The 18,736-nt window shown below is 45.6% G+C and overlaps 1 protein-coding gene and 1 pseudogene across 3 annotated transcripts in view; one reads left to right on the top strand and one right to left on the bottom strand.

Annotated features, from left to right (window-relative positions):
- The window catches only part of LOC126484348 (nuclear factor of activated T-cells 5-like), a 405,657-nt gene that overhangs the window by 306,729 nt on the left and 80,192 nt on the right, over window positions 1-18,736 (top strand). The window lies entirely within an intron of this gene.
- Window positions 2,043-2,160, bottom strand: LOC126485303 (5S ribosomal RNA; annotated as a pseudogene).

Here is an 18,736-nt window from a genome sequence, read left to right as displayed (position 1 = left end):
AGCAATAACGTATAAACTATTGGAAGAAAAACATTGCACATGGGAGGACAACATGTGTTAATTGCGTACCACGTTTACGTTTCAGGTTACAAACGTTAGCGATGTAACAACCATCTGCATCCGCGACAGCTTAAAACCGTACTGAGGATTGCTCTACTGCTGCTGGAAACAACGGTGGACCATTGGAATGTTCAGCTGTCGTGACACAGCTCGTGCACAGCTTGTAGACTGCACATTGGGTCCAGAATTCTCAGCCACGACGACTTAACTTGTTCAACAATTTGTGGCGCAGTTGGCCGTCGGCCTGATTCAGGACTAATTCTCAAATCTCCGGTTGATTCGAACTTCCGAATCACGTTCTTCAACCCCGGTGCGGAAAAAGGCCCTCTCCTTATTACATTAATGCGTCAATACTGGCGAAGAGCAGCAGTAGACCCGCCAGGTTAGCCGAGAGCGCTAACGCGCTGCTTCCTGGATTCGGGTAGGCGCGCCGGCCCCGGATCGAATCCGCCCGGCGGATTAACGACGACGGCCGGTGTGCCGGCCAGCCTGGATGTGGTTTATAGGTGGTTTTCCCACATCCTTCTAGGTGAATACCGGGCTGGTCCCCACGTCCCGTCTCAGTTACGCGACTCACAGACATTTGAAACACACTCACACTATTTCAGATTTACACTAGACGCAGTCAGCTGGGGTACACTGATTCCGTCCTGGGGGGTACAGGGTGGCGGCAGGAAGGGCATCCGGCCACCCCTTACAATTAACATGCCAAATCCGGTTAACCATGGCCACTCTGCGTAACCGCGGGACAAGGCGCAAGCGATAGAACTGGCGAAGAGCAGCAGTAATATTGCTGTTGATAAAACAGCGTTACGATTAAAGCCCTGCTCACTTTGTCAACAGACATGTTGATTGTCTGCAACGGCAACGCACGCTGGTGCTTCTGGTTCGGGCTCACATCGTCGTACCAGTACCGGTGCCAAGAGGCAAGTCATGACGCTAACACTCCTAACAGCGCAAATCCTGCAACGTGCAGTCTCAATATCATTCCTATACAACTGGATACCAATACGGTAAATCGTTTTCCGTGTACACTGTCTCAGGTAGCGAAAGTTTAATTATAACCACCCTCAATAAAACCATTCCCTGACGTTTTGCCTCCGTCGACAGAAGATATTGTCGGAGGCAAAACGTCGACTGCATCAACGGCTGGAGGGGCCCTCATGTATAGAGCACCCTGTGTACACATGTGTAAATTCGGGTTCTCCGGAGTCGCAGACGAAGCCTCGCGGAATGGTATTGTACATCGAGCACGGCCTCTCAACCCGAAGTTTTGACTTCAGATTTCTGTTTCTTTACTCAGTGTGAGAAGGTCAATCAAATGTCGCTAAACGCCCAAAGACTGCATCGCGGGGAACCGTACTGTGAAATTTCTATTGCACACAGATCGCTAAATGACCTCATCGTCAACATGTAATATATTCGGGGCTTGTAAACACAGGACCCACCACGAACCCATGGAACTTGCCGCGGTGGGGCGGCTTACGTGCCTCAAAAATGCGGGTAGCTGTGACGTATGAGCTACCAGCCGCAAGCCTGCGGAGAAGCCGTATCCACATGTGCTTGCTGAAGAGGGGCAGCTGCTTTTTCAGTAATTGTAGGGGCAACAGCTGTGGCCGCTCCCTTTCTTGTGATGAGGATTTAATTAGATTAAATGTTACTCAATGCCGAGCGCTAAAGATCGGTAACCACTTACATTTTAAAGTCTGTCTGGGGTCAACCACCGAAATAGGGGGCCTCAAATAAAAATACCCTGCAGATTTTAATGTACCAGTATAAAAATCGCAACTGGGGCGCTAGATTTAGTATATGCTCTCCGTCTTCAGCCCACAAGCGGCCCTTCGGGACCGTCCGCCCGCCGTGTCATCCTCACTGAGGATGCGGATACGAGGGGCGTGTGGTCATTACACCGCACTCCCGGCTACTATTCGGTCGGGTAGCTCCTCAATTGGCATCGCGAGGGTGAGTGTACCCCGAAAAAATGGCAACAGCGCATGGCGACCCGGAGGGTCACCCATCCAAGTGCCAGCCACGCCCGACAGCGCTTAAATTCGGTGATCTGACGGGAACCGGTGTATCCACTGCGGCAAGGCCGTTGCCCTAGATTTAGCATATGTCTGTGTTAAAAAATTTCCGCCGCTAAGGGAGGCACTCACAAAACAATAATTGAACACAAAATGTAAAAACGAGAAGTAAATGTTTGTTGTGTCGGTTTCACGACGTGATTTAAAAACATAACTCTCATTAAAACTATCAGAACTAACTGGCTACACTTTCATATAAATTAACTCTGCAAATTAAACCATTAATTTCTGAATTAAAAACACCATATATTCTTCAGATATGTTCCAGACACTGTGACTCGTAGAAATAACTGCCTAACTGTGTTCGAAAAATATCAGTGATAACGGCGGTAGCCCTGGTGCCACTCCAGTATCAAGTACGAATACAACGACTGACTATTGCAATGTCCAGTTTGCTTTGCTTTTTGCAAACAACCGCCAATCGTGGCGGCGGCACCTCTTTCACAAATTCTTTCGTGCTCCACCGCTTCCGCATGTCTCCCAGATACTGCACTCCCCGGAACGCGAAATTGAATGGTGGCTCGGACGTTCTTACCACGAACTTCAAATATTTTTTCCAGTATTATTACAAATAAAATATTTTCTCCCACTTGCCGTCCTTCTTGCATCATTCAGTTGCAGTTTGACTTACATAATGCTACATTTACATTTGAATTGAATATTTACGTTGGGAACAAACAAGAATTATGTAATTGGACCGCCAATGGCCTTGCCGCAGCGGTAATACCGGTTTCCGTCAGAACATCGAAGTTCGGCGCTGTCGGACTTGTCTAGCACTTGGATCAGTGACTGACTAGGTCTATAATTAAGAGAGAGAACTCAGAAGGATCAGATAACAGCAGTAGTGGTAAACTTAATGCAGCTTGTTGCATCGTCTGACCCCTACGGGCAGTACGACGAAGCGGAAAGAACACGTGAAGTCAGTGGCAGGTCTCGCAGAGTTTCTTGATTTCAAACCTGGCACTTAGTATAAACATTACCGATTTTTCTGACTCTCCATTTTACCATTTCGCATCTGCGGGCGTTGTTAAGCTTGTGTATGTGATCAAAGTGATTTACGCCAAGTAAAGTACCGTTTCTTTGTCCCTAGGTTAACGTGTTCAGAAAAATGCTTATCTGTACATTTTATTTAGATTTGGTCCCAACTCTCAGTTTTAGCACGAGGCCGAAAGTTATTTAATTGTTGGTGTTCTCCATGAACTGTAATTGCGATCTCTTTGTGTGATGTAACTGGTCACTTAGTTTACTGATGCAATGTGACATTCACACGGTTGCATTTATGTTAAGCTACAGTTATATTATTTGCATCTACATCTATATTCCAAAAACTACCTTGCGGTATGTGGCGGAGGGTACTATGGGTGCCAACGTCTCCCCCCCCCCCCCCCCCTTCTCCTGTTCCAGTCGCGAATCGTTCGTTGGAAGAACGATTGCAGGTAAATTTCCTTGTATCCTGGAATCTCTCTAGTTTTGTCTTCATGGTCTTTTCGCGACTCTCTTGGAGCGTTTGCCACTGGAGTTGACTGAGCGTCTCCGTGACGCTTTCCCACGAGCAAAATGAAGCTATAACGAAAGTTGCTGCTCTTCTTTGGATATTCTTTAATTCTTCTGTCAGTCCTACCTCGCACGGATCCCAACTGACGAGCAGTCCTCAAGCACTGGCCGAATGAGTGTAGTGTTTCGTAAGTTAACTTTCTTTGTTGATGGACTTCATTTCCCAAGGATTCTCCCAAGGAATCTCAGTCTGGCATGCGCTTCACTTGCAATTAATTTTATGTAGTTCAAATCGCTCAGTAATATTATGGAAGTTATTGCTTCCACTGATTGTTCTGCGATCATGAAATTGTACAGTAATGGGTCTTTCCGCCTACATATTAGCAGTACGTTACGTTTATTTATGCTGAGGGTCATTTGCAGCTCCATGCACCAATCGACGAACCTCTGCAGGTCTTCATTCTGCTTTTCTCTATAGTTTTTACATTTGTGTATTTATACTCGAATCTGTGCGCTTCCTCCCCCCCCCCCTCTCTCTCTCTCTCCCTCCCTCCCCCCTCCTCTCCCTCCACATACACACATGATGACATTGGACATTCAGGAATTACTTTGTAGAATATAATGAAAGTCGTCAAGCAGATATAATTTATGTTATACTATACTTTACCAGCAAAAATATGGAAATATTTCTGTTCTAAAGTTAATTTTATAATGTATTAAATTATTTACGCCACTTCTTAAGCGATCAGAGATTTTTGTGACTGACTTAAGTCATTACTTTCTGTGCCAAACTAAGACTGACTGACAGATAGTGTAAGTTATTTCTCCTTCTAGAGTTATACGCGGTGTAACCGGTATACCTTATTATGTACACAGAACAATGTGTCGGTTATTTTTTCTCCGCGTCGAACAATTTTCCCACAAACACTTAACAAACTTTATGACCTGATGTTTTCTGCACGGTCGTAACTACATCTCTGACAAGGAAGTTAGCCCAAGTTTCCATCGCAGTCGCAACAAAATTTTGGTTTGCATGTAATAGTTTTACACGCAAATTACAATTATGCGCGCAGTGTTTGCCGTCGACAATTACTTTGCACTTGGCAGATCCCGGGTTCGATTCCCGGCGGGGTCAGGGATTTTCTCTGCCTCGTGATGACTGGGTGTTGTGTGTTCTTCATCATCATTGACTCGCAAGTCGCCGAAGTGGCGTCAACTAAAGAGGACTTGCAATACGGCGGCAGAACTTCCCCGCATGGGGCCTCCCGGCCAACAATGCCATACGAGCATTTCATTTTTGCACTAGACAATCGTGCCCATGTTTAGTCACCGAGGTCAAAAACAGGGTTATTAGTAGCTCTTGGCAAAAGATTACAAGGATGAACATGACCACAGAGTATAAGGGGCCGGGAACAGATTTGGTGATCACAATAGGAGTACGGGGTGGTTAATTTAAACTTTCTCAATTTAAAACGTTATAACACGGACACTAATTACCGCACGAGTTCCAAACTTGGTAGCATTAATGTTTAGGGTATGGGGTACATGATTTCATGCGGCGCAGCACCGCCGTCTGGCCACCAGGTGCCGGGATCAGTCATTGTGATTCATAATCTCACAAACCTGACCAGTCGCAGTGCACTTTTTGAAGCGTCAACACGAGCTTGGACAAAAGTAGCAGGGCATTATTGCTGAAGACCTGTCATCAAAACAACAGTAATGCTGGAGCTGCACTTCGAGAATATCGACGGATGGAAGGATTGCGGAAGAGTCCTCTTTCTCCACCTGGTGTGCGGAGCATAATGAAGTTCGAATCAACTGGAGAACTGGGCTTCTATCCGAGAAGAGGCCGACGACCGATTAGACCAAGTTGGTTGATCAAATCGCTGTTACTATGGCACACAACGCTATGCTCAATTCCCGATCGTCAGGCTGTGCGCGTGCTGTGCCACGACAGTTGAACATCCCGTGGTCCACTGTATGGAACCGTTCTCAAGTGGTATTCGTACAAGATCCGTATCGTACAGCAGCTTGCACACAGGACGTACAATGACATGCTGACTTCGCTCTCCACTTCATCGCAAGGATTGACGTTGACGAGGGCTAGCCCTGGACCTCCCTATGGACAGACGAAGCTCATTTTTCTCTGACGGGTGAGGTGAACACACAGAATTGCCGAGTGTGGGGATCTTCACCTCCAGTCACTGTGCATGAAGCTCCTCTGTACGGTGAACGTGTCACCGTATGGTGTGGCTTCACGGCTACATCCATCATTGGCCCATTCTCTTTTGAACAGGTTGGCCCTCATGGACCAAAGGCGTGCAGTGTGACTGGTCGGCGCTACTGCCAGCATGTTATATCCGCCCTACATGAGAGAGACACATTGAACTCAACAGTTTTCATGCGGTATGGGGCACCACCGCATATCGCTCGTGAAATTCACCTGCTTCTCCGAAACACATTTGGAAACGATCGAATTATCACCCTATCGTTTCCAAATGCTCGGCCGGCTTGATCACCTTATCCCACTCCACGTGATTTTCAGTTATGGGGCTACCTGAAGGATGGAGTTTACCAGGGAAACATTCACAAATGTGCTGATCTGAAGCGCAGCATATCAAGATAGGTAGCCAGCATTCCTATGGACATGCTTCGTTTTGGTGCGCAAAATGCAATCCTGCGCTTTCAGACCCTTCTGGTCCCTGATGGGCGCCATATTGAGTTCCTTTTGTATCAGTAATGGTACCGGTATGTAATGGTATGATGTACCATAACAGCACATTAAAAGTTTTTCAATTGAACTGATTCTGCATTATTTCCCTTTCCTATGTCCTTGAAATTAACTCTACCAAGTTTGGACCTCGTACGGTAATTAAGGAAAGTGTAATTATAACCACCCGCTACTTCATGAATGCTTGCATGAAGAAGTCGTCCAAGTCACACTGCGTTTGGACATAAAAAATACCTTTGGGCGGTGTTTGAAACGTCTCTGGTCTGGAGTCGTCATATCCAGCTACAGTCCAGGAGTATCGAAAAATGTCTGCGAAGACAGGAGAACAGAACTAATTGTTTAGAATACACGTCAGCAACGAAATTGAATCCCTCAACGATGTTGTGAAGTGATAGTCGTTAAGGGTACTGTGATCTTCAGTTCGCTTCAGCACCGCCCTGAACTGTCGCAAGAATAGCACATCAGATGGTTTGAATGTATGGTGTGCACCCATGAGGAATGGTCTTGACTGCATAGACCATATTTTGCCATCGGATAGCATCGATATGAGTCCCTGTCACGATATATTCCGAGCAAATCAACCAGAAGAAGGGACTTCTTTGCTGCATATGGGAAGTAGATATCTCGAAAGAATTGCGTCTGGATTTGTTTCGTGATTAGGCCGGACTTCGACGGAACTTGAATCAGATTATGTGGTTTCAGCATGTGTTGCATTACTTGCATTCCAAACTGACCTGTTGCCCGCATCTCGTGGTCGTGCGGTAGCGTTCTCGCTTCCCACGCCCGGGTTCCCGGGTTCGATTCCCGGCGGGGTCAGGGATTTTCTCTGCCTCGTGATGGCTGGGTGTTGTGTGATGTCCTTAGGTTAGTTAGGTTTAAGTAGTTCTAAGTTCTAGGGGACTGATGACCATAGATGTTAAGTCCCATAGTGCTCAGAGCCATTTTTTGAACCAAACTGACCTCTAAGTTCCTGGTAAATTACTAGCATCTTTGGAAACACGTATCGAGCTGCCGACATGACAGGCTGGATGGTGTAAGAATGAATTGTTGCGTGATCACCCAACACCGCGAACTATTTGCCGGCTTCTCTCCCTTGAAATGCAGGGTTCGCGAAGGGTGAAGTTCTTTCCGTATACCATTTTGATGGGTATTATAAATCTGTGTACGTTCCGTGGTGTTCATTAAGGACACTACCTCCTTGTGAGACTCGTCAAATCTTTCATTCAAGTCACCATCTGTGTCCCAGGCCCTGGTGGCTAAACAGCTTGTTTTTGTTCGTGGGCCAAAACGCTGACTCCGTTTAAACCTCGCAACCCGGATAGATCCACTGAATCGAGTCAGTCCTGTTTCTCGGGCCTCTTCCAAACCCCAAGTACTAATATGACTCTCGCGAACTTTAGCGCCTAGAACAGTTCTCGCCAGCCTTAATTTTTCAGCTACATAATCGTGAAGCACGTGAAGTTTAGAGCGCTGGCCTTCCTCCCCTTCACCACCAAGTGACGTAAATATCAGAGATGATGTATGTCTTTTACCATACGATGTCGTTTCTGTGCTGTATTAAACCATAATCTTTAGTTTCCCCGAGTAGTGGAGTGCAATTATCTCCATTGCCTTTTTAAGAAGATATATCACCCCACTTCTTCCTCTTCGGTGGACTTGGCAGATAAGCAGACGACTGGGGTTCCATTACTTCGTAACAACTCTTCGTCAGTATCGGGTTCTGATAATCCATAAGTTTCTAATAATCAAATAGTTCTAGGCGCTTCAGTCCGGAACCGCGCTGCTGCTACGGTCGCATGTTGGAATCTTGCCTCGCGCATGCACGTGTGTGATGTCCTTAGCTTAGTTAGGTTTAAGTAGTTTTAATTCTAAGGGGCTGATGACCTCAGATGTTAAGTCTCATAGTGCTTAGAGCTATTTGAAGCATTTGATTTCACAATCAAACAAGTCCTCTTCTTCTTCGTATTCATGTTCTTCAGTATAGTAAATTGTATTTTCGTGATGTACATTATTACCATAGGTTGCCACTGTTTCATCTATCACATTGATTATGAACTTCAGCTGTGTTTCTGTCCATTACAGTAATTTATGTAGATTTTCTTTTTTGTTTGTAATGGCTAATAGTCGTGCTCACTATGTTTTAAGATTCATTATCACACGATTACGTTGACAGTGAGAGTAACGTGATGCGCTTCGAAATCGGTAACACCACAAACCGACAGCTTCACTGCCGAGGTTTATGCATCACAAACGGCGGTCATTGTTACACTGGTTTTCTCGCTCTTGCGCGTAATGTTTTATCTGGATCCCCTAGACGTTGCGTCGGACACTTCATCAGGTGACCTTCGGTACGGCGCGGCGTGTGTCGACCGTAGTAAACGTTGCAGATAACTACATTAGCTAGGGGAAGACTGTTTACGCTAACTACAGTCACTAAAGTCACGACATCATGTTAGGTATGATCCACTGTGAGCGGAATGTCACATCTTCCTTGCTTATAATGCAACGGCGAAGACAGTTAATACATTTTTGTAATCATCACTTCAACCATAGTCATACAAACTACACTCAACTGCAGTTGCGATCGCAATTTGTGATAGCTCCCTTGTAAGTGCTTCCACACGTCCACACTTCAACGCCTTACCATCTGTCCAGCGGAAAATAAGCATTAATCGCCACCTTTTGCCAAGCATACGTGGAGGTACTACCCAACCTAAAAAACATACGACATGTGATAGCTATAATTATTGGTCTGCAAATAACGTAAATACTGATGTAATGTTGTTCAGTTGTTCAGTACACCGTCCTCAGTGACCAGTAGAAATATCTGCATTTACACCCGTTACTCCCTGTACATACACTGAAGAGCCAAAGAAACTACTACATCAGCCTAATGTCGTGTAGGAGCTTCGCTAGCACGCAGAAGTGCGCAACAGGACGAGGCATGTACTCGAATCCTGCAGGGCTGTCCATGAATCCGTAAGAGTACGAGAGAGTGGAGATCCCTTCTGAACAGCATGCGCCATTACACATACCCGTACTCGTCCATCCGTTCGATACAGTTTGAAACGAGACTCGTGCGACCAGGCAACATGTATCCAGTCATCTGCAAGGCCAATATCGGTGTTGACGGGCCCAGGCGAGGCGTAAAGCTTTGTGTCGTGCAGTCATCTAGGGTCCACGAGTGGGCCTTCGGCTCCGAAAGCCCATATCGATGACGTTTTGTTGAATGGTTCGCACGCTAACACTCGTTGATGGCCCTGCATTGAAATCCGCAACAATTTGCGGAAGGGTTGCTTTTCTGTCTCGTTGAAGATTCTTTTCAGTCGTCATTGGTCTCGTTCTTGCAGGATCTCTTTCCAGCCGCAGCGATGTCGCATATTTGATGTTTTACCGGATTCCTGATATTCACAATACACACGTGAAATGGTTGCACGGGAAAATCCCTACTTCACCGCTACCTCGGAGATGTTCTGTCCCATAGCTCGTACTCCATGACACCACGTTTAGACTCACTTAAATCTTGATAACATTCGATTGCACCAGCAGTTACGGATCTAACAACTGCTCCAGATACTTGTTGTCTTATGTAGGCGTTGCCTACAGCAGCGCCGTTTCCTGGCTTATGTATGCCTCCGGATATTGTATGACTTTAATTTTGTTCTTATTGTCCTTAGTAAACATTCGTCGGATCAAAAGAAAGAATTTTTTCACGGAATACCGGAGATATTGATTCAGTATTTTACCCAACGTCTTACTACCGGCACATGGCGTTTCTTTCAATTACTGTCACGTATGCGTCTAAGTACTCTTTCTCCAAGACATAATCAACCGTTTAGTCTCAGCAATATGTGTCTGAATTCCTTCAAATACTTCCTACATAGTAGGGATTCCAAATACCCGAGCGATACGTGGTAATACACTGATAAGCCACCGCGGCGTTGGATGCCGCCTGATGTTGCGGGCACGAGACGCGGTAACGAAAGTATGTAAGCAAAGCAAACAGTGACGGGGGATCACCGTAGCGATGATATGGGCTGCAAATGGGGAAATCCACTGAGATAATCGACTTTGACAAAGGGCAGATTATTATTGCGCAGAGCCTGCGAACGGCGAAGCTGGTCGAATGTTCACGTGCTACCGTCGTGAACATCTACGGTAAGAGGCAGGAGAACAGTAAAACTACCACTAGGCGCTAAATGGTTGCACGTCCACGACTGTTCACAAAATGTGGTGTTCGGAGTCTTCTCTGCTCTGTAAAGTAAGATAGATGGTGATCTGTGGCATCTCTGCGGGAAGAGCACAATGCTGGTGCATACACAAGTGTTTCGGATCACACCGTTCACTGTACATTGTTGAACATGGAGCTCCGCAACAGACTACCTCTACACGTGTTTACATGTTGAGCTAATTACATCGTCAATTACGATGGCAGTGAGCACGGAACCATCGGTATTCGACCGTCGATCAATGGAAACGTGTCGGCTCTTCGCGTAAATCACGTTTTTGCTAAAGTAGCTCGCTGGTCATCCCCATAAACGCCGTCTTTCAGGTGATGGGCGGCTCGAAACGTGCAGCGCGCCGCAGATGTAGGCTGGTGAGAGCAGTATTATGCTGTGGCAGACATTCTACTGCGCTTGCATCGAACCCATGATAGTAATCGAAGACACACTGACAGCTGCGAACCACATGCATCCCTTCATGCTTGATGCCTTCCACGACTGTGATATCATCTTTCATCAGTATAATTGTCCGTGTTTCGGAGTCATAACTGTGCTACAGTCGTTTGAGGAGCATTATAGTGAACTCACGTTGACGTCTCGGCAACCAAATTCGTCTGATGTAAATCCTATAGATCCCATTTTCTGGGTCGCTATCGGTCGCCAACACCGCGTACGCTAATCAGCGGCCCATTGTTTACCCGAATTACATGAAAATTCGGAAATTCAGATGGGACCAAACCGCTGAGATCATCGATCCCTACCGAGCGAGGTGGCGCAGTGGTTAGCCCACTGGACTCGCGTCGGGAGGACGACGGTTCAATCCCGCGTCCGGCCATCCTGATGTAGGTTTTCCGTGATTTCCCTAAATTGCTCCAGGCAAATGCCGGGATGCCGCGCGGTTTAGGGCGCTGCAGTCATGGACTGTGCGGCTGGTCCCGGCGGAGGTTCGAGTCATCCCTCAGGCATGGGTGTGTGTGTTTGTCCCTAGGATAATTTAGGTTAAGTAGCTTAGGGACTGGTGACCTTAGCAGTTAAGTCCGATATTATTTCACTTCAAATGCGGGGATGGTTCCTTTGACAGGGCATGGCCGACTTCCTTCCCCATCCTTTCCTAGTCCAATGAGACTGATGACTTCACTGTTTGGTCTCTTCCCCCAAATCAATCCAATCCAATCCATCGATCCCTAGGTTTACGCACTACTTACTTACGCTAAGGACAACACACACACACACACACACACACACACACACACACACACACACACACACACACACACACACCCATGCCCAGGGAGGACTCGAACCTCCGACGGGGGGGACCCGCACTGGCCGTGGCAAGGTGCCTCAAACCGCACGGCTACCCCGCGCGGCCCCGAATTACATGACTAGTGCGTAGACATACACTCCTGGAAATGGAAAAAAAGAACACATTGACACCGGTGTGTCAGACCCACCATACTTGCTCCGGACACTGCGAGAGGGCTGTACAAGCAATGATCACACGCACGGCACAGCGGACACACCAGGAACCGCGGTGTTGGCCGTCGAATGGCGCTAGCTGCGCAGCATTTGTGCACCGCCGCCGTCAGTGTCAGCCAGTTTCCCGTGGCATACGGAGCTCCATCGCAGTCTTTAACACTGGTAGCATGCCGCGACAGCGTGGACGTGAACCGTATGTGCAGTTGACGGACTTTGAGCGAGGGCGTATAGTGGGCATGCGGGAGGCCGGGTGGACGTACCGCCGGATTGCTCAACACGTGGGGCGTGAGGTCTCCACAGTACATCGATGTTGTCGCCAGTGGTCGGCGGAAGGTGCACGTGCCCGTCGACCTGGGACCGGACCGCAGCGACGCACGGATGCACGCCAAGACCGTAAGATCCTACGCAGTGCCGTAGGGGACCGCACCGCCACTTCCCAGCAAATTAGGGACACTGTTGCTCCTGGGGTATCGGCCAGGACCATTCGCAACCGTCTCCATGAAGCTGGGCTACGGTCCCACACACCGTTAGGCCGTCTTCCGCTCACGCCCCAACATTGTGCAGCCCGCCTCCAGTGGTGTCGCGACAGGCGTGAATGGAGGGACGAATGGAGACGTGTCGTCTTCAGCGATGAGAGTCGCTTCTGCCTTGGTGCCAATGATGGTCGTATGCGTGTTTGGCGCCGTGCAGGTGAGCGCCACAATCAGGACTGCATACGACCGAGGCACACAGGGCCAACACCCGGCATCATGGTGTGGGGAGCGATCTCCTACACTGGCCGTACACCACTGGTGATCGTCGAGGGGACACTGAATAGTGCACGGTACATCCAAACCGTCATCGAACCCATCGTTCTACCATTCCTAGACCGGCAAGGGAACTTGCTGTTCCAACAGGACAATGCACGTCCGCATGTATCCCGTGCCACCCAACGTGCTCTAGAAGGTGTAAGTCAACTACCCTGGCCAGCAAGATCTCCGGATCTGTCCCCCATTGAGCATGTTTGGGACTGGATGAAGCGTCGTCTCACGCGGTCTGCACGTCCAGCACGAACGCTGGTCCAACTGAGGCGCCAGGTGGAAATGGCATGGCAAGCCGTTCCACAGGACTACATCCAGCATCTCTACGGTCGTCTCCATGGGAGAATAGCAGCCTGCATTGCTGCGAAAGGTGGATATACACTGTACTAGTGCCGACATTGTGCATGCTCTGTTGCCTGTGTCTATGTGCCTGTGGTTCTGTCAGTGTGATCATGTGATGTATCTGACCCCAGGAATGTGTCAATAAAGTTTCCCCTTCCTGGGACAATGAATTCACGGTGTTCTTATTTCAATTTCCAGGAGTGTATAATGCCACATACCTCCAAAACCTAACAACAAACTGTCGGATCCCTGATACGCAGAATCAGTGATTTATTTCGTTCTAAAGACGGACAAACAATCTATTAAGCAGATGGTCATAATGTTTTGGCTCGTCAGTATACAACACACTAGAGTATTTGACGTGGCTTTCTTTGCAGATGAGCTGCATTTTCCTGGCACTATCGTAACGTGTTTAAATCTTCCAGTTGCTCACGATACAATCAATACTTTTCGTACTCCTCCTTGCAAACATACACATGTCACTTTAACTAGCAAGCAGCTTTTTTTTTTTTTTTTTTTTTTTTTGATCCTGTAACTGTTTGGCGAGGATTGAGGGGCGGTAGCTCTGCAGGGTCTTTCAGAATGACGTTTTAAAATATTTGTAGGCAGGTTCCTTACACCAAAACAGAAAAAAGTCTAGAGTATACATGGGCTCTAACATGCATACCTTAAGAGTTACGAGCACTTGTTCATCTTCGCTACAGTGAAACACATCTCATGCTCATAGCTCTTAAGGTATGTATTTTGGTATAAGGAACCAGTCCCGAATTTTTAAAACATCACTTTCAAACGCCCTATATTTGTACTGTACATTCTGGCAAGGGATGCTCTCGGGATTAAAATCAGATACTTCCAGTACGGATGGAGTTCCACCACGTAGCAGCTGTCTAGGATCGATAGTCACGGAAGCTCGGTTTCTGTGTAAGACCCAAATTCGTCTTCTCGTGAGCACCAATTTTCCAACTGCGGCCGTAGTTCCCCTCAGTTTTCTCCTGCACTCCACTTCATACAGAAAGCAATCGCGCAGTTCCAAGTGTACTCGGAACAGAAGAGTTCCGTCGCGATGTACGACACTGCCTGGGACGGGCCTGTAGCCGAAAGTGTGGCCGCAGGCAGGGCAGGGTGCGCCGCGTTAGGAAGGAGACGCAGGCGCTGCTATCGAGCGCTCATAATTATGACTCCATAGCGATTACTGTAAATTACTTAGATACGCCGGGACTCATTAAGTTCCCATTTCGTAGTCCACTGCTGACCATCCTCTAATTGCTTTTCTAAGTTGTTTGTGCAGCAGCAGCGGCGGCCATATTGAGCCTTTTCCATCAGCCTCCAGCGCCGTATCTCGCTGTTTTGCCCATTGTGTAGCACTCGGTGTCCCTTACCTTAGGATTCGGAAATAATACATACCGAGTGCTGCCGTTACAATTTCTCTCATCCCCAGACCAACTGCTGCACATAGGTACTTGAAAACAGTATAGTCAGCCATTTTCTGGTTTTCACGCCATGTAAGTAAACTTTCAGGGAGTCAAATTAAGAAACCCAGGGAGTGTTCACGACAAAACCGCATATTGGAGCCGAGAATGATCGCCACAGTCAAATCTCAGGACTCGATATTGAGTCGGCTTCCATTCTCATTGTAAGGGTGGTCCGAAACAGTCTGAAGAGCTTGTAGGAGTGTTGCAAGGGAGGTTGTGCTGAGATTGATAACAAAAATTCGATTCGTCGCACCTTCCCGAGTTATTTAGCAATGAAGTTCGCCAATCAGGTTGTTGCTCGCGCAAATTCAGACACTCGCACGCGGTAAAATACGGTAACGCCCAGAGAGCTGAGGGTGTCGGAAGCGATAAATTCAAGCTAGGTTAGCCAAAGCTACGTTCTTTCCGTTTGAAGAAACCAAACGAAGAACACGTTTGGCGACACCGCCTTCGGCAGGATGCTTGAATTTGCGCGCGCGGCGACCTGATTGGTAAATTTCAATGCTAAATAACTCAGAAACGGCACAACTAATCGACTTTTTTTCTTAACAATTATTTCTCACCTCTTGAATAAATATTGGCCATACAGGAAGAAATTTTAAAGTTAGACATAATGAACACATTAGAATCAGCGAGAATAATCAGTCGAGCTTCTTTCTACGTTTGAAAAACCAAAACCACACTGCTGCTACAATGGAAATTACGCTTCGAATCCCGCACAGTATAACAAAAGTTTTTGCACTGTACATTCTTGAAGAACTGTTAAGTATGTAACTTACACACACGAGAAAAAATCCACAAAAAATATTAAACGAGCATACAGGATCAGTCACAAAACTGCCTCAAATACTTTATTGAAATTTTACAATACGAGAATGGATAAATCGTAAATAACTTATGCAGAAACCAAAGATAATCGTGACAAAGTTTAGTCAGTAAAATAACAGCGCTGTTCATCTGTTTAATCTCTGTAAAGATATAACATCGTATGGGTAGAACTGTCAAGCTACTCTCAAACCATAATTAACGTATTATTTTCAGTGTATTTACGTCACTTCCCATTTAATCAAAACACTGACGGTTGAATATAGTTCACCAACAACGTAATATCGACGTCACATCGTTCCTGACACCAGTAATATAGCCACTGAAATATAAATTACATTCACATTTATACACGTTGTCATCTAAATTGAATTCGCAGGTACATGACAATGGCGATAAATACCGAAAGTGTCTGTCGTGAATAGAGATTTGTTATTATAAGCAGCTATTCTGGTGCATTTTTCTAATAATCATGTCATTATCTCACATACATTACGCTGCTGGCCCTACGGAAGAAAAGTCTTCGCTGATGGTTTATCATTATAATCAAGCCACGATAATTTTTCTTAAATCAATAACCTGTGCTCTTTGAATGGACTGTCGCCGAACTTAGAGAAAACCAATGAATGAAATTCTGTACTGCACAAGGTACAGCTACATAACTAGATATAACGAACGACGGAAAATCAATAAATGGAAAGCAATATTTTAAATTATTGGGTGGTTGTATTGGCACAATACTCGAAATCGTATGGTACAAATCATCTTAAACGTTTAAGTTCTGCATTGTTATTGAGGGTAATAGCACATTTACAGATAAAAAAAACGAAAATTTGATTAACTTTTCTTATTTTCGCTCGCTGATGTCTCCGGCATTGTATTCTGGGAACAACTTTTCACTGGGGACGAACGTTGCACGGAATCTCGTGATACGGAAATTATGTTGTGTCTGTTGCAGGACTGTTTTAACACTGAGGCGTACTGACAAAGCCTCACACTATAATTTACTGCCTTAGGCCGGTATTACACTATCAAATTTCTTTGTCAAAGATTTGATCAAAGATGTGATCAAATATCCGTCAAATATATTTGACAAAGATCTTTGACGTAGCGCTAGAAGGGGTATTACACTCATCAAATTTTTCGTCAAAGTTCAAGATGGCTGACAACAACTTGTTATTAACCGCAGCAGTTGGACGTACCGCAATTGCATCGTGTGCACATGCGGAAAAGAAGTGGGGGAAAAAAGGAACCATACATACAAGGTTGACAGTCTTAAATTCCTGGGATTACAACTTGATAACAAATTCAGTTGGGAGGAGCACACCACAGAACTGCAGAAACGCCTTAACAAATCTGTATTTGCAATTCGAGTGTTAGCAGACATAGGCAACATAAAAATGAAAAAGCTTGCATACTTTGCCTACTTTCATTCCATAATGTCATATGGTATAATATTTTGGGGTAAATCTTAAAGTCAAACAAAAGTTTTCAGAGTCCAAAAGCGTGTAATACGTATTATTTGTGGAGTAAATTCACGGACGTCCTGCAGAAACCTCTTCAAAGAACTGAGTATACTAACTACTGCCTCTCAGTATATTTACTCCTTAATGAAATTTGTCCTAAATAATATATCTCTTTTTCCAACAAACAACTCAGTTCATACATACAATACCAGGAACAAAAATGATCTGCACAAGGACTTCAAAGCACTTACTTTAGTTCAAAAAAGGGTCCACTACTCAGGAACACTCATCTTTTTTAATTTGCCAGCAAACATAAAAATTTTAGTTACAAATAAAGATTAGTTTAAAAGAAACCTGAAAGACTTACTAGTGGCCAACTCCTTCTACTCCATTGACGAAATTTTTAATAGAAACAAATGATGTATTTATTCATACTATTAGTATTGTTATTTCAGCTTTAAAAAAAATTGACATGTTCCACATCCACGAAGATCTCCTCAGCACGGATCTATGGAACGAAAAACTAATCTAATCGGGGTGAAGCCGTGGGTTTTACGACGACACGATAAAAGCATTCAACAAAACTTGTTAGGTGGGCTTACAGTGGAAGACGTCAAGTTGTACGTCAATTACTTAAGAATGGATGAGCATACATTTCTGTATATGCTCTGTGAGGTGTATCCTCATATCAAAAAGCACAATATTCACTTAAGAACTGCTACATCTTCAGAAGACAGGCTCACTGTAACACTCCGATTCCTTGCTACAGAAGAGGGTTATGTTAGGTTAGGTCAGGTCTCCAGTCTTCTTAATCTATTTTTGTATTCAGGGTGCCTCACGTTGTAAAGCGCCTCATCAGCTTCATACATCTCTATTAATTTTGTAGTTGTCGGCACACACCAATTGTATTTACCGGCAATGTTTATAAAAACACTACAGACGACAGAATGCAGCGATGAACAGAAGACAGGCGATTTCTTTGATCAAATCTACAGCGAGGCCCTAGATTTGTTCAAATATTGGACGACATTTGACAAAGTCCCTATTACACCATCAAATATCTTTGACAAAGATATTGGACAAAGAAATTTGATAGTGTAATACCGGCCTTATGAAGTTTGACCCCAACAATCAATTGCAATCCGAAAACAACAATAGGATTCATACGCTGAAGCGCCAAAGAAACTGGTATAAGCATGCGTATTCAAATACAGAGATATGTAAACAGCCAGAAAACGGTGCTGCTGTCGGCAACGGTAGCACGTGAACCTTCGACCAGCTTCGCCGTTTTCGAGGTACTCGTTCACAGGCTCTGCGCAATAATAATCTGCCCTTTGTCAAAGTCGATTATCTCAGTGGATTTCCCCATTTGCAGCCCATATCATCGCTGCGGTGATCCCCCGTCAGTGTTTGCTTTGCTTACATACTTTCGTTACCGCGTCTCGTGCCCGCAACATCAGGCGGCATCCAACGCCGCGGTGGACAGTGGTCATAACGTTTTGGCTTATCAGTGAATTACCACGTATCGCCCGGGTATTTGTAATCCCTACTATGTAGGAAGAATTTGAAGGAATTCAGACACATATTGCTGAGACTAAACGGTTAATTATGTCTTGGAGAAAGAGTGCTTAGACGCATACGTGACAGTCATTGAAAGAATCGCCATGTGCCGGTAGTAAGACGTTGTTGGGTAAAATACTGAACCAGTATCTCAGGTATTCCGCGAAAAAAAAAATCTTTCTTTTGATCCGACGAATGTT

The sequence above is a fragment of the Schistocerca serialis genome, chromosome 6, assembly GCF_023864345.2.
Source record: "Schistocerca serialis cubense isolate TAMUIC-IGC-003099 chromosome 6, iqSchSeri2.2, whole genome shotgun sequence".
NCBI lineage: Eukaryota > Metazoa > Arthropoda > Insecta > Orthoptera > Acrididae > Schistocerca > Schistocerca serialis.
Note: the sequence above shows the minus strand (reverse complement) of the source record. Positions and strands in the feature narration are given on the sequence as shown.